At 40.3% G+C, this 13,436-nt stretch overlaps 1 protein-coding gene and 1 long non-coding RNA gene across 5 annotated transcripts in view; one reads left to right on the forward strand and one right to left on the reverse strand.

Moving 5' to 3' along the window:
- Positions 1 to 13,436, forward strand: part of LOC140726642 (progesterone receptor-like) — a 299,505-nt gene that overhangs the window by 103,159 nt on the left and 182,910 nt on the right. The window lies entirely within an intron of this gene.
- Positions 8,842 to 13,436, reverse strand: part of LOC140726643 (uncharacterized) — a 44,662-nt gene continuing 40,067 nt past the window's right edge. Inside the window, exons 3-4 of the long non-coding RNA XR_012098687.1 lie at positions 12,151 to 12,435; positions 8,842 to 11,339 (exon numbers count right to left, since the gene is read on the reverse strand). This is a non-coding gene — a long non-coding RNA (uncharacterized lncRNA). The remainder of the gene's footprint in view (positions 11,340 to 12,150; positions 12,436 to 13,436) is intronic.

Genomic DNA, 13,436 nt, shown 5'->3' on the forward strand with positions numbered 1-13,436 from the left:
AACCCCCTGCCAAACTAATTTAGTCTTATGGTCTAAATGCAATTGCTAAGTGTAAAATAGCAGCAGCGTTCTATAACAGTTCCTGAAACTATCAAAAATAAAGGTATGTTCTTATGCAGGGTCTTGACCCCAAACCCTGAACATTCTATTTCCTCCGCAGATGTTGCTTTACCTTCTGAGTTCATCCAGTAGGATTTTTTTGCACCGTATTCCAGAATCTTCAATCTTTTGTATCTCAATTTGGAATATTGTAATCTATTGCCTCAAAATGATAGGTACCCAGCTTTATTCCATAGGTTTAAGAATAAGAGGCTCAATAACTATAATGTGATCTTTACTGTTCGATCCCTCTCATTATCTGGACTCGTAGTGGTTAAGTTGGAAACCGTGAACCAGTGTTGAGCCAGGACAGCAGAAAGCCCTTAATAAATGTAAATTAGAGGTCTGTGCCTTCTTTCTGCCGGTGTACAACTCCAATGGAAGTGAACAGGCGCCTGCCAGTTATGCCGCTGGAGTTTAGGGTAGCAATGGCGGTCCTCCATATCTGGCAGTGTTCAGGGTTTCTGTCATCTGTCAGTAGCTTCCTCTCGGTTTTCACTACTGTCAGTTATGCAAGTCCCGAGTGGAGACTCAGGAATACCATTGCAGTTGGATGTAGAAGAACTCTTTATTGCTGTTTCCCTAACAATTTTGTTTTACCAAGCAGGGTTGTTCGTCCTGAGCTGAACCCCCAAACCTGGAGGACCACTCTTAGTCTGTTCCCCACCCTTTCACCTGTTTGGCATGGATGACCCTACCAAGAGCCAAAGCATACCTCCCTGACTGCAGCCAGCATAGCTCTCTGGGTCACTGAGGCATGTGAGCCTCCAAACCACAACAAGCTTGTGGATCTCTTGGGGGATGAAAATGAACAGAATAGGCAAAACTGCATGATGATCCAGATTAGTGCACTGCTAATTTTCATGGGATGAGAGAACTTCCTGATCCCACTCACACACCCACAGTGTCCTCTCAGTTTGCCTCTCTGTTTACAATTCTACCCAATTATAAAACATTGCTTGGCCTCTCCCTGGCGTTATTGAGCTGCTGAAGTTAAAAAAGAAAAATCATCTCTTTAAGAGGTTTGAACCACACTGCAAAATTTGAAATCCCCTGTTTTTTTTATCATAGGGTAGTATTTGGTAATATTTAAAAAATTCAAGGCTAAATGTCCTCTCATGACTAGTTAAATGTTCATATTGCCCTTAATTGTTGCTTGATGAAGATAAGAATAAATCAAGCAGGAAGCTTACATGAGGTCACAGTTAGAAGCAAAATTGAGACAAAGAAGTTAGCTCCAATTTTATCTACAATGTGCTTGTAAGTCATCCTTTAAGTTGCACTGCTCTTACGATCATGACTTGAATATCTAGTGGCATGGTTCTTATTAAAGGTGTTATGAGATCTTAACATGTTATAATGTTAACTTGAATGCAAATCTCCATTTCTGAGTGAGCTTTACTGATATTTTGGCTACCTTGTCAATCAGAATGCAATATCTCCACTTCCCAATATGTTCCGTGCCTGGGATTTGCAAATATGTGGATAGTTTCACGTAAGTAGTAAGTCTGTTTGCTATAATGCAGACTTAGCAGATCATATAAAACTCCGAGGAAAAGAGCTCATTGTGCAGAAACCTCAATTTACTCAGAAAGGGGAGACTACTTAAAGAGCGGAGTAAATGGAAACTGCACCATCTTCTCCCTGTAAAAGCAGGGTAATTTCTACAGAAAATACAGTGAGTGTAAGATTGTTTTTTATAAATTATGTGCATTAAATCAACCTCAGTCACTTATTGTAGTGCATTCACCAAGTTTGATTGACAAAGTAATTATTGAATTATCTTCACTTGGGCTGGCAATACATTGTAGAGGCTATTGAAAGAGAGTCTATTCTTCAAATGCGATAACTTCATAAGATGAGTTTGCAATCTTAGCCTCTTAAAGGCCATATCACTTGTCATATTGCCTTCAGTCACATTATGCTGCAGAGGAAAGATGATTCCAATTTTACTGGAGTCCTCTAGCATTGCACTATTGCGATCCATTAGGATATAGTTAATTTTAAACGATTTGATTTGGATTCTTACTTTTGCCCTCTTGTGCTTTAAGGATGCAGTTTCTTTCAAGAGCATAGCATTCAGCTAAAACTACCAATGTTCAGTCATTCCTAATGAAGTAATTCCTGGAAGCACTGTAGTTCCACCGATGATGCCACATCTGTCCCTCCTTCACCCCCTTGCAGAGCCCAGTCCCTCTGGCATTTCTTAGCAATACCCTTGAGAATGAACTCCTCCAACTCTCGTCTGGCCATTCCTCACGCAGGATGGGAGATACATTTATTTGAAAAAGGATTCTAAGATTGCAGAAAAATGTAACTGCATTTGTACTTATAACAATCTTACTTTAAATTAATATTTTAATGAATGATAAATATTTGAATTAACTTAATATTTGAGTTATAAGTTTATTTTTAATTGTTTATATATAATTTGATGTATTTCCCAAAATTGTGAGAAATATTACAAAGTATTAAACTGCTTGAAGAATTGAATAAGACAAAGATTGACTGCCAGGGACCTGTTCACTTCTGAGACCTTTCAGTCTCAGCTTCAGCTGCAGTATCAGGGAGGTCAGCCTGATGTACTTGGGGTTGCCATTTGTCCTGCAATGTACAGGAGTTCCCACATCTGAATGGAAATTTGTTGGCTGTGTGTGACATTAACGTGGGATGCCCAGTTGCCTGGTCAGGCCGATTTTAGCATAAGGGATCAAATGAGGGCTGCCCTTCACAATCTCGGCTCTTTAAAGGGAGTGCCCAGTGGTGTTGCTGACACTGGGGCTCAGTGCCACATGGTTACTGGGAAGAATACTGTGGAGTCTGTAGTTCAAAGCTTTGGTTAAGGGCTCTCCACACTGTCTGTCTGGTCTCTGTGGCAGAACTGGCGCTAGGTGCGTTCTAAGTGCATCTACCTAATGCTGGAGCTCAGATCGTGGGTCTAGCCTCTGCCATTCCCAGTTGCTCAGAGCCCATTGAATGGCTGAAGTTTAGATCAGTAGAGGTGTTTAAAAAGGAGGGGGATAAATATTTGAAGGAATGGGGAATTGATAGCTGTGAGGAAATGGCATGGACGAGGAGTTAAAATCTGGGTTCAATCAGCAATCAGCAGATTGAATGTTGGAGCAGACATTAGGGTGAAGTACCCTGTTCTGCTTCTCTTTTCTAATGTTCTAGTATTTTCACGGGCCACCTGGGTCCACCTGGCAGGGTCCTCAGTAGCCAAATGATAATAGGCCCAGATTTCAAATATTATCCAGCTTATAGATTCCCATGATGTCAGGCCTGGATCCCATGGACAAGCAGGTCATCAGGTACTATGTTGTGACTGTATAAAGGCAGTAGCTACAATCGCAAAGAAATGCTGTTCCAGCCATGGTGGTTATAAGGATCCTTTGAATCATTATCCCTGAATCAGGTTTTATTCTTATCAGAATTGGACATGTACACATACACTTAAGTGATAGTCATATAAAGCTGCTACACTATATGACAAGTCAATAGGAGCAAGGCACATCCACGTTCTTAATTTAGAGGAATACAGAATGTTTACCCCCGAGATTAAAGAGTGAACAGCTAGCTTTTAGAGAGAAAAAAAACAACTAAAAGTTTATGTATTTTTTATATACCTGGCTTGAAGTGCTACTGTTGATTAACTGATCTAGGTTGGGCAACTGACTACAAACTCTTAATTAATTCAAAGCTTGCACTTTATTGTCCCTACATAAATATCAACATAACTATGTTGACCCCAGGCCAACAGTTTAAGTACTGAATACCATTGTTTCCATTGTAACAATACTCACTGAACCTCTCCAACTTATAACACAGAAAGAGGGGATCTCCCGTTGGCCAAACAATTAACCCTTCTTCCTGCACTGTCAGCGGGGTTTTCTTTGTGATAGCTAGTCACAGGAGTTCTACCTGCTTTGCACCTGCAGCCCCTCATTCTTATTCTTCTTCCTATCAGTTCAATATGTTCTGTTTTGATCACGTTGGCTCTGGCCTATCTGAATATATGCATCAGCTTTTCATTGGCTCTGGTCCAAGGCAGCATCATTTGATTGCTCCTCTTTCAAATAATGACCTGTAATTAATTCTATTCCTTTGTTCTCCCTGAACCAGAGCAGCTTAGCTACATCAGTCAGTTGCTAGGTTCAGGCTACCTCAAGTCACAGACACAGACTGCCCTATTCATAACCCTGCATGTTCTATCTTACCAAAGAACTTCTCGCAAGCGGCTACTTATTTGGAAATGATCTACAATTCAGCAGGTTGCTAGTAGAGGCCTCACTGTGACCATATTGAAGGGCTTTGATCGAGCCGTTCCTGAGCCATTCTTTCTCCCCTCCCCCACCATTTGAATCTACTCCTCAGCTTTTTCTCTCCAGTCCAACCAAAGGCTCTCGGCCTGAAACGTCTACTGTACTTTTTTCCATAGATGCTGCCTGGCCTGCTGAGTTCCTCCAGCACTTTGTGTGTGTTGCTGTGAAAATCCAGTTCACAAGACAGTTCACAAAATGGAGGTTACAGAATAGCCTCACAAAATAGTAGCTTCCATTCCTTCCACATGACAAGAAAAAGACATTTGTTTGTCTACTTTCAGTCATTCCATTTAGATGTTTTCTTCTATATTTTAATTTCTTATGGCCCAGACTGCCTTTATTTGTTCAGTGAACAGGTTTTGTAAATAGGTAACTGACAGATGTCTTATTATATACTATTATTTCTTCCATTTAATTTGTATAATTTCATACAGCTTCCATATTTACAGGAGATAGAATGGTCCATCATATAACCTTCTTGCTGCAAACCTGTCTACAACAAGCTCTTCCTACACTCGTCCAACCCACAATGAGCCCTAGCTGCCCTCGGAGGGGCTGCTGGTTTGAGTTGCTTCCCTTGGAGGGGCTGATAGGTCCTGATGTTCTTGGAGATGTTATCAAAATTCTATGATTTGTAGACTAGACTGTAGTTCATATTGGCCCTTTTCAGTTCTGTGTTTTTTTCATATTCTCACCCATTCTTTCTTGTTGCCAACTGTCGGGCTGCGGCTAGAGTTTGAGGTTCTTGGTGTTTTTCCATGTGGGTGATCTGTTAATTTTTTGCAAGGGTGGGGTGGCTTTGCAAGTTTTTGTTTCATTTCCCTTTCATGCAGTGGCGGGGGGTGGAATTGATGCCCTTCTTTCAACTACTTCTACGGTTTTCTGTAATTTGTGTCTGTCTGGAGAAGACAAATCTCAGAGTTGTATTCTGCATACATATTTTGATAATAAAATGAACCTTTGGACCATTGAACCTTTGCTGCAAGTCCCACCCACTACAAGGTCTGCCCACAACAAGTTAAACGCTGTCGCAGGATTTCTAGCGTGTCTTCTGGTGCGTCTGGGGGGGCCGTCTTTACAACCCCTCTTTTATCTGAGCTCACGGGGTCTCAGATGTCAATCAGGTTGGGATGATGTTGGATCCATTGAGCGGCATATCTACTGGTGGATTCACACTTTTCGTGTCACAGGAGTTGATCATGCCAGTTCAGTGCAACATCATAGAGGAGCATGCTGAGTCTCACACGCCTGTCTATTTGTTGAAATATTCTGTAAACAAATAAATAATATTTGCATATTGCAAGAAGGTTGGGCCATCTCATAGAGACATAGAACTCTACAGCACAGAAAGAGGCTCTTCGGCTCATGTAGTCTATGCTGAACTGTTATTCTGCCAGCTCCCATCAATTTGCATCTGGAATTACCCCTCCCATCCATGTGCCTTAAATTTACATTCAAACCCTCATCCACCACTTCTACTGTCAGCTCATTCCACAATCACACCATCCTCTAAGTGAAGAAATCAACCCTCAGGTTCCCCTTAAATGTTCCACATTTTAATTTAAATCTATGATGTCAAGTTCTAGTCTCATTCTACCTCAGTGGAAATGTCTTGTTTGTATTTATCCTATCTATACGCCTCATAATTTTGCATACTTCTATCAAATCTCCCCTCATTCTCTTATGCTCCAGGTAATGAAGTTCTAACCTATTCAACCTTTCCCTATACTCAGGTACTCAAGTTCTAGCAACACCCTTGTAACTTCCTGTGTACTCTTTCAATCTTCTTGATAGCTTTCTTTTAGATAAGTGACCAAACTTCACACAATACTCCAAACTAGGTCTCACCAACTTCAACATAACATCCCATCTCTTGTAATCAATACACTGATCTATGAAGGCCAACGTGCCAAAAAGTCACTTTACAACCCTATAAAAACACAAAATTCTGGCAGAACTCAGCAAGCCAGACAGCATCTATGGGAGGAGGTAGTGACGACGTTTCGGGCCAAAACCTTTACAACCCTACTTGTGATGCTACTTACAAGGAATTATGGATCTATATTCCCAGAACTCATTGTTCTACTGCACACCTCAGTACCCTACTGTTCACTGGGTAGATCCTACTGTTATGTTTTGTAACTTCAACTAATTCAAAGGAAGACATGGGAGTCCAAAATGTGAGTCTAACTTTGAGTTTATTTAAAGCAAGGCGTGCATGTATGACAGGGTAGCATGATGTCTATGCAGTTCATGTATTTAGTCATATAACCCAAGAAACATGAATGCTTAATCAACACACACACACACACACACACACACACACACACACACACACACACACACACACACACACACACACACACACACACACACACACACACACACACACACATATATAATTACTCAAATATATCTTAAATATTAAATGCACAACACTTACCCTGGTTCATCCTGCCAAAGTGCAACACCTCACACTGGTTGGAATGAAATTCCATTTTTCAGCCCATTCTTCCAGTTGGTCCAGGTCCTGCTGCAAGCTTGAATAGTCTTCCTCGTTGTCCACTACAGCACTAAGGATGTGAATGCCCGGTCATTGTGTTACACCAAGCACAATGGATATTAATGAAATCAAGAGGCATGGGAATAGAGTGAAAAATGTACATCAGACACAAACAATGAATGTCAGGACAGGTTTGAAGTGTCGTGGACCCCATCTCATGTTCCTAATTTCTCGTTTTCTTATGATTACTGTTCCCCAAAACCCAGGGCCTAAGTAAAGTTTACCACATTTTCAATCTGTAATAAGAGCTTCTTATAACAAATACTGAAGATCCATTTATTTAAATTCATGCAGTAATTTTAAAATCTACTTTGATATTTTCTAAATGCTTCTGAGAACAGTGGGCATTTAGAAATGTTCATGTTTAGGGAGCTATCTGACATGAATATTCTATATTAACTTTGACGTCTGGGTATTTGTGAAGATTACAGTGAACAAATTAGATGCTATAAAAGCTAGTTGTTGATAAATAGACTAGTCTGTAGAAGTTGTAGACCCTATTAAATTACTGGTAAAAAATTGCATCAAAAATTGGTTACTGATATTTATAGTACAAATTCTAAATATAAACTCAGACTGAAGTGGGTCAAAATATATCTTATTAAAAGCAAAGTGGCCAAGTTTTTGAAATGTTTCTTTGTATATTTGGCATTACTGGGCAAAAATTTGCTTACCGCACAATGAGATTTTTATGTACTAATTAAGTTCAATATAAATAAAGTTTCTGTATGCATTACCCCAAATTGATATATTTTACTAGAAACTCAAGGCACAAAAGATTGCAGATGCTGGAATCTGGAGCAACAAATGATGAGTGGCATTCATGGGAGGAAAGGAATTGCCAACATATCAGGTTAAAAACGTGATCTGGACTGAGAGTGGAAAGGGGGCAATGGCCGGTATAAAGATGAGAAGGAGGGTAGTGAGAAAGGAGTCTGGGGTGGATGGTGGACTGAAGAGCTATGGAAGTTGACAGGCAGGTTATGCTGGGAGTGGGGATGGTGTTGAGAGATGTCAGCATAGGAGTGATAAATAGAGGCAGAGAAAGCGAGAGAAAGAAGTGGAGCAAGATGGGGAAGGGATGCATGAAAATAGGCAACAGATCCCGAGGGAGATTAGCTGAAACAGAAAGAACTACTCCGATAGGTAAAGGAAATGATAATGAAAACCATTAGGCGAAAGGAGAAAAGAAACCAGAACCAGATGAGGGAGGGAGTGCGGGATGGGGGTGAACTGCATGTGTAGTGGGTGTTGAAATCAGGAAGTGGAGAGGTTGGGGATGAAGATGGGTATCAGGGATTGGGAATGGACTGGGCGCTAGTTGAGAGAAAGCGGACAAAAATGGGATTTCTGGAAAGTCGGTATGAGAGAGAAAGAGGTGGGAAAAGGTGGGGGCGGGTGTTATACAGGGAAAACAACCCACCAGAGGGGGGAGTTATCTAAAATTGTTCATGCCATTAAGTTGTCAACTACCCAAGTGGGATATGAGAAGTCGTTCGTGTAGTTTTCATTGGGCCTCACCCTGACAGTAGAGAAAATAGACACTATTTAATAATGACCCAATTTTGGAGACAATTTATACTCAAATCACTAAAAACATCAAAAACGGGAGCTCTGCTCTTAAAGCATTACAAAAATGTAAGCAGAGTTAAGGCTAAGTTAATAACATTTTAATATATCATTTTAATTTCAACTGCGAGCAATACCAAAATTATGATCTCCTTATCTTGTTGCTGAATCTTCAAAAAAATTACTATCTTTAACCCATTTTTAAAAACTGTGAACATAGAGCATAGTATAGGCCTTTTGGCCCACAATATTAACCCACCACAAGAGCAATCTAACCCTTCCCTCCCACAAAGCCCTCAATTTTGTTTTCATCCATATGCCTGTCTAAGAGTTTTGTAAATGTCCCTAACGCACTTGCCTCTCCCATCATCCCTGGCCACACAGTCCATGCACCTACCACTCTCTGTGTAAAAAAAAAAAACCTGCTTTTGATATCTCCCCTATACTTTCCTCCCAACACCTTAAAGTTATGCCCCCTTGGATTAAATAGTTCCGTTTTGGGGGATAAAAGTATATGGGTGTTCATTCGATCTATGCCTTTTATTATCATGTACACCTCTATCAAATCTTGGTCTGTATGAGTAATAAGATGTCGTTTATGCAGAATTTATTCATTTTATTTGAAGAATGTTGCAAATAACTTTTAAAATGCTTATGAAGACCACAGACGTTTGTGGGATATGTGGGATTGTGGGAACTGATGCGGGGTTTCATCCGGCACCGTTGACAATTCCTTTCCTGCCACCAAAGCTACCCGATCCATTGAGTTCTTGCACCATTTTATTTGAGCATTTGTGTCTCTCATTTGTGGGATATGCTGGTCAACAGAGCTGGTGAAAATAGCCAGGAGATAAAAGCAGGAGCAGAAATGGGGTGAAAATCACAATGAAGTGAAGACTAGCCTGAGCTGGACTGTAATCAATTATGCCTGTTTACATTTAGTTTCACTTCATAGTGCTCAATAGCTGATGCATCTTGTTCATAAGTGAAATATGTCCACATCATTACAGGGATAACCGTAAATATCTGATTTTTCTGAACATTAACGAGCAAGCACGAAAACCCCGGAAATGTACAAAGTAAAAGATAATATTTGAAGCTGTTTTAGTGCCTGTAATTTATTCTCAGCAACTCAGATTTTGAAGGATAAGCAATATAAAGAGGACAGAGTTTCTCTAAAGCTACAAACTGTCAAATTATGTATTCACCTTCATTGCTACCTTTTCCTGTTTAAGTTTGTTCGTGGTTGACTATGAACTTAAAGAGGCATGTCTTCTTGAAAAAGGGCTTATCATTTATGTTCAAAAGTAATCTGATGATGACATTTGTATTCTTACAATGTAGGACTTCTGGCCAAAGTTTATCCCAATTTTTGCATTACTCAGGATGCCATCTTACTAAAGTAATATGACATTTTGAGATGGGAGATTGAAGTACTCCTGTCATTCTAGATCTGAATTCATTATATAATTCTATATTGATCGAGTATTTGCTCACAACTGAAAAGTTTTCCAAGTCTCTGCTTGTAGAGATACCTATAAAATCACTATTGAGCATATTGCAATATCCCTTCTTGTCAATCTAACACCTGAAATAAAGATGGCACGCTAATTATTGTCTTATTTTCCTTTCTTTGTAAATGTTATAAAGGAATTGAAAATGTCATTCAGTGCAAGTTCCTGGCACTTTTAATTATTAGTCCATGACAGACCAAGGGGCTGCAACAGACTAGATCCCCTTTAAACCCTAAAAGCATGTCCATATAAAATATTGGTTTTCCTGGCTGCCAAATTCATTATAGCCTATTAGTAGCAAGTCAGCACTTATCTCGAGTATTTGTATTCCTGCTCAAGCACAAACAGTCCCCGTCAGGAATGTCACAATGGTGCCAATGCAGGTTTCTAGCGTCACACGCAGCTGTTATTGCAGGAAAACTGCATCAATCTTTAAAAGCTTGCCAAAGAAAGCAATTTAAGAATAAAATATGAATTGAAACATGTTAGCCAAGTTGTGTGAAAGCATTGTTTTTGTTTAGTAAATTCAGAGCAGGATAGAATAGTGCCCAGTTTTATTATCTTTAAAATCAAAGTGATATTTGAGGAAGTTAGTTAAGCAGAGAAATAAATTCCTTCGTGTATATATATCACCCTCATAAAGTTTGTGGAATTATGCCAAAATTAGAAAAAAATCATAACTATACCACTTGATTTAAAAATATTTATATACATATTTGAAATTAGCTTTATCCACAGCTTATTCAAGTTGAGCTCAACACTGTATTATTACCATTTTCACATCTCTTACCTTTCAATGTGCATCGTTCATTTACTTACCCACCTCCCACGTTTATAATATCATGCGGTGCAATCTTTTCTCTGACGTTCATTGTTTAAGTACACATTAAAACAGTTACATTTTGCTCATAAATGCTTTATGTGTGTAAACTGTACTTTGGTCTAACTTGGAGGTTCACTAGCTTTATAATTGAACCATTCTTAATGTTTATCTACTTCAATTACTTAACATCAAGTAACATACTGGAAAAAACCTAAAATCTAAAGGCTAGAGGAAAAGGATTCAAGAATCTTCTTGGCTTCAAGTGCCTCACTTCTTGACCTGTTATGAATTGGTATCTTAGTGAGATCAATTGATTTTTAAGCAGTTTTCTTTTCTCGCTTTCGAATGTTTGCTGTTACTGTCAGTTCTTTGTGTAAGTAGACACAATCGCAATGTTCTGTTGTCTTTACTTCTGTGTGGTCTCGTCTTTTGCATGGAGATAATCGTAACTACAACAAAATCACATTCTGGAATTTAGGTAAACCAACGCAATATTTTTAAATATCTTAAAGATAAAATATCACCAAATAGTGTGGATCTATATCAATAGGTACAGTTAATGTCAGAGAAATGTATACAATATACGTCCTGAAATTCTTTTTCTTCACAAGCATGCATGAAAACAGAGGGCCCCAAAGAATGAGTGACAGTTAGATGTTAGAACCCCAAAACCTGTCCTAACCCCCCCATGCAGAAGCAGCAGCAAAGCAACGACCAACAAAAAAAAATCGGCGCCCCTCACTGAGCATTCAAGCATGCAGCAAAGACACAGACCTGCAGTACTAGATATGGTAAAGTTATTTCCCATGGTAGGGGATTCTAGGACAAGGGGGCACGACTTCAGGATTGAAGGACTTCCTTTTAGAACAGAGAAGCGGAGAAATTACTTTAGTCACAGGGTGGTAAATCTGTGGAATTTGTTGCCACGAGCAGCTGTGGAGGCCAAGTCATTGGGTGTATTTAAGGCAGAGATAGATAGGTTCTTGATTAACCAGGGCATCAAAGGGTATGGGGTGAAAGCAGGAGAGTGGGGATGACTGGATGAAGTGGATCAGCCCATGATTTAATGGCAGAGCAGACTCGATGGGATGAATGGCCTACTTCTGCTCCTAAACCTTATAGTCTTATGAGCTTATATTACTCCAAAGACTACTCATTCACCCAATAATTCAAGATACCACAGGTTCTCTCTCTTACTAATAAGGGAAAAAGAGGTGTCCCTATTTCACATCGAGGGAGGAGACATAACAAATAACTCACTGATTTATGATGTTAGAAGTCTGTTGCATCACTTTTTCCAAGCTCTATGCCCACAGAACTCGGATCTCTGACACACAACCAGCAGCCAGCTCGATGCTTTCGATCTTCTATGTACTCTCATGACACGTCCGGCGGCAGCCCGTCTCCAGAGCCACAAGGGCCCGGCACCCTGGTAGTCTTCCAGGCCGCGTCCTTGGCATATCGAAAAGTGGCCGGTCATGAAGCCCTGAGAACAGGTCCCATTTCCGCGAAGAACCGAAGTCAGCGTGTACTCCACGTCAGGGTCTTCGAAAGAAAGGGGGAATAAAGAGATACCAAAGATAGAAATAGGGCAGTTTTCGAAAGGAGTCACCGTTATATTTGGCTAAAATAACAAGAAATAATCTTAAGAGTAGACCACAGCTTGCAGCAATTATCAGATTTAAGGCTACAAAAGATTCATTTTAGTCTGAGTTTTTCATCACTGGAGGTGGTGCTTAGCTGCTAAAATGATGCTCAGGTTGGAGGAACAACAGCTTATCTCTCATTCCATCTGTGTAGCCTCCAACCTGATGGCATGAATGTTGATTTCTCAAAATTCCTGTAATTACACCCCCCCCCCCCAGTCTCCACTCTCCTTCACCATTCCCCAATCCCATTTCCCTCTCACCTTATCTCCTTACCTGCCCATCACCTCGCTCTGGTGCTCCTTCCCCCTTCCCTTTCTCCATAGTCTTCTGTCCTCTACTATCAGATTCCCCCTTCTCCAGCCCTGTATCTCTTTCACCAACCACCTTCTCTGCTCCTTACTTCACCTCCCGCCCCCCCCCCCAGTTTCACCTATCACCTGCCACCTTGTACTTCTTCCTCCCGTCCCGCACCTTCTTACTCAGACTTTTCCCTTTCCTTTCCAGTCCTGAAGAAGGGGCTCGGCAACTGTACTCTTTTCCATAGACTTTTCCTGACCTGCTGAGTTCCTCCAGCATTTTGTGTGTGTTGCCCTGGATCTCCAGCATCTGTAGATTCTTCTCGTGTTTGTGATGCCTTTTCATGTGAACTTAAAACTTTTGTGACAAGAGCAACAAAAGTTGTCATTGGTTTTGTGACCAAGCTGGATAGGTGTATTAGTGAGGAGTGATCTGAATGTGCTCATGCCTTCAAAAGCTGACACCTGATACGCAGTGAGCTGCACTGTGGACAGGAGAATATGAATTGCTTCTGCTTGATGCTGGGCTCTGCGCTACATTTCAGAAGTAGTCTGCAAATGATTTTGTTGACAAAGTTTGAAACTGTCAAATGTGGATTAT

The sequence above is a fragment of the Hemitrygon akajei genome, chromosome 4 (assembly GCF_048418815.1).
Source record: "Hemitrygon akajei chromosome 4, sHemAka1.3, whole genome shotgun sequence".
Taxonomy (NCBI): Eukaryota; Metazoa; Chordata; class Chondrichthyes; order Myliobatiformes; family Dasyatidae; genus Hemitrygon; species Hemitrygon akajei.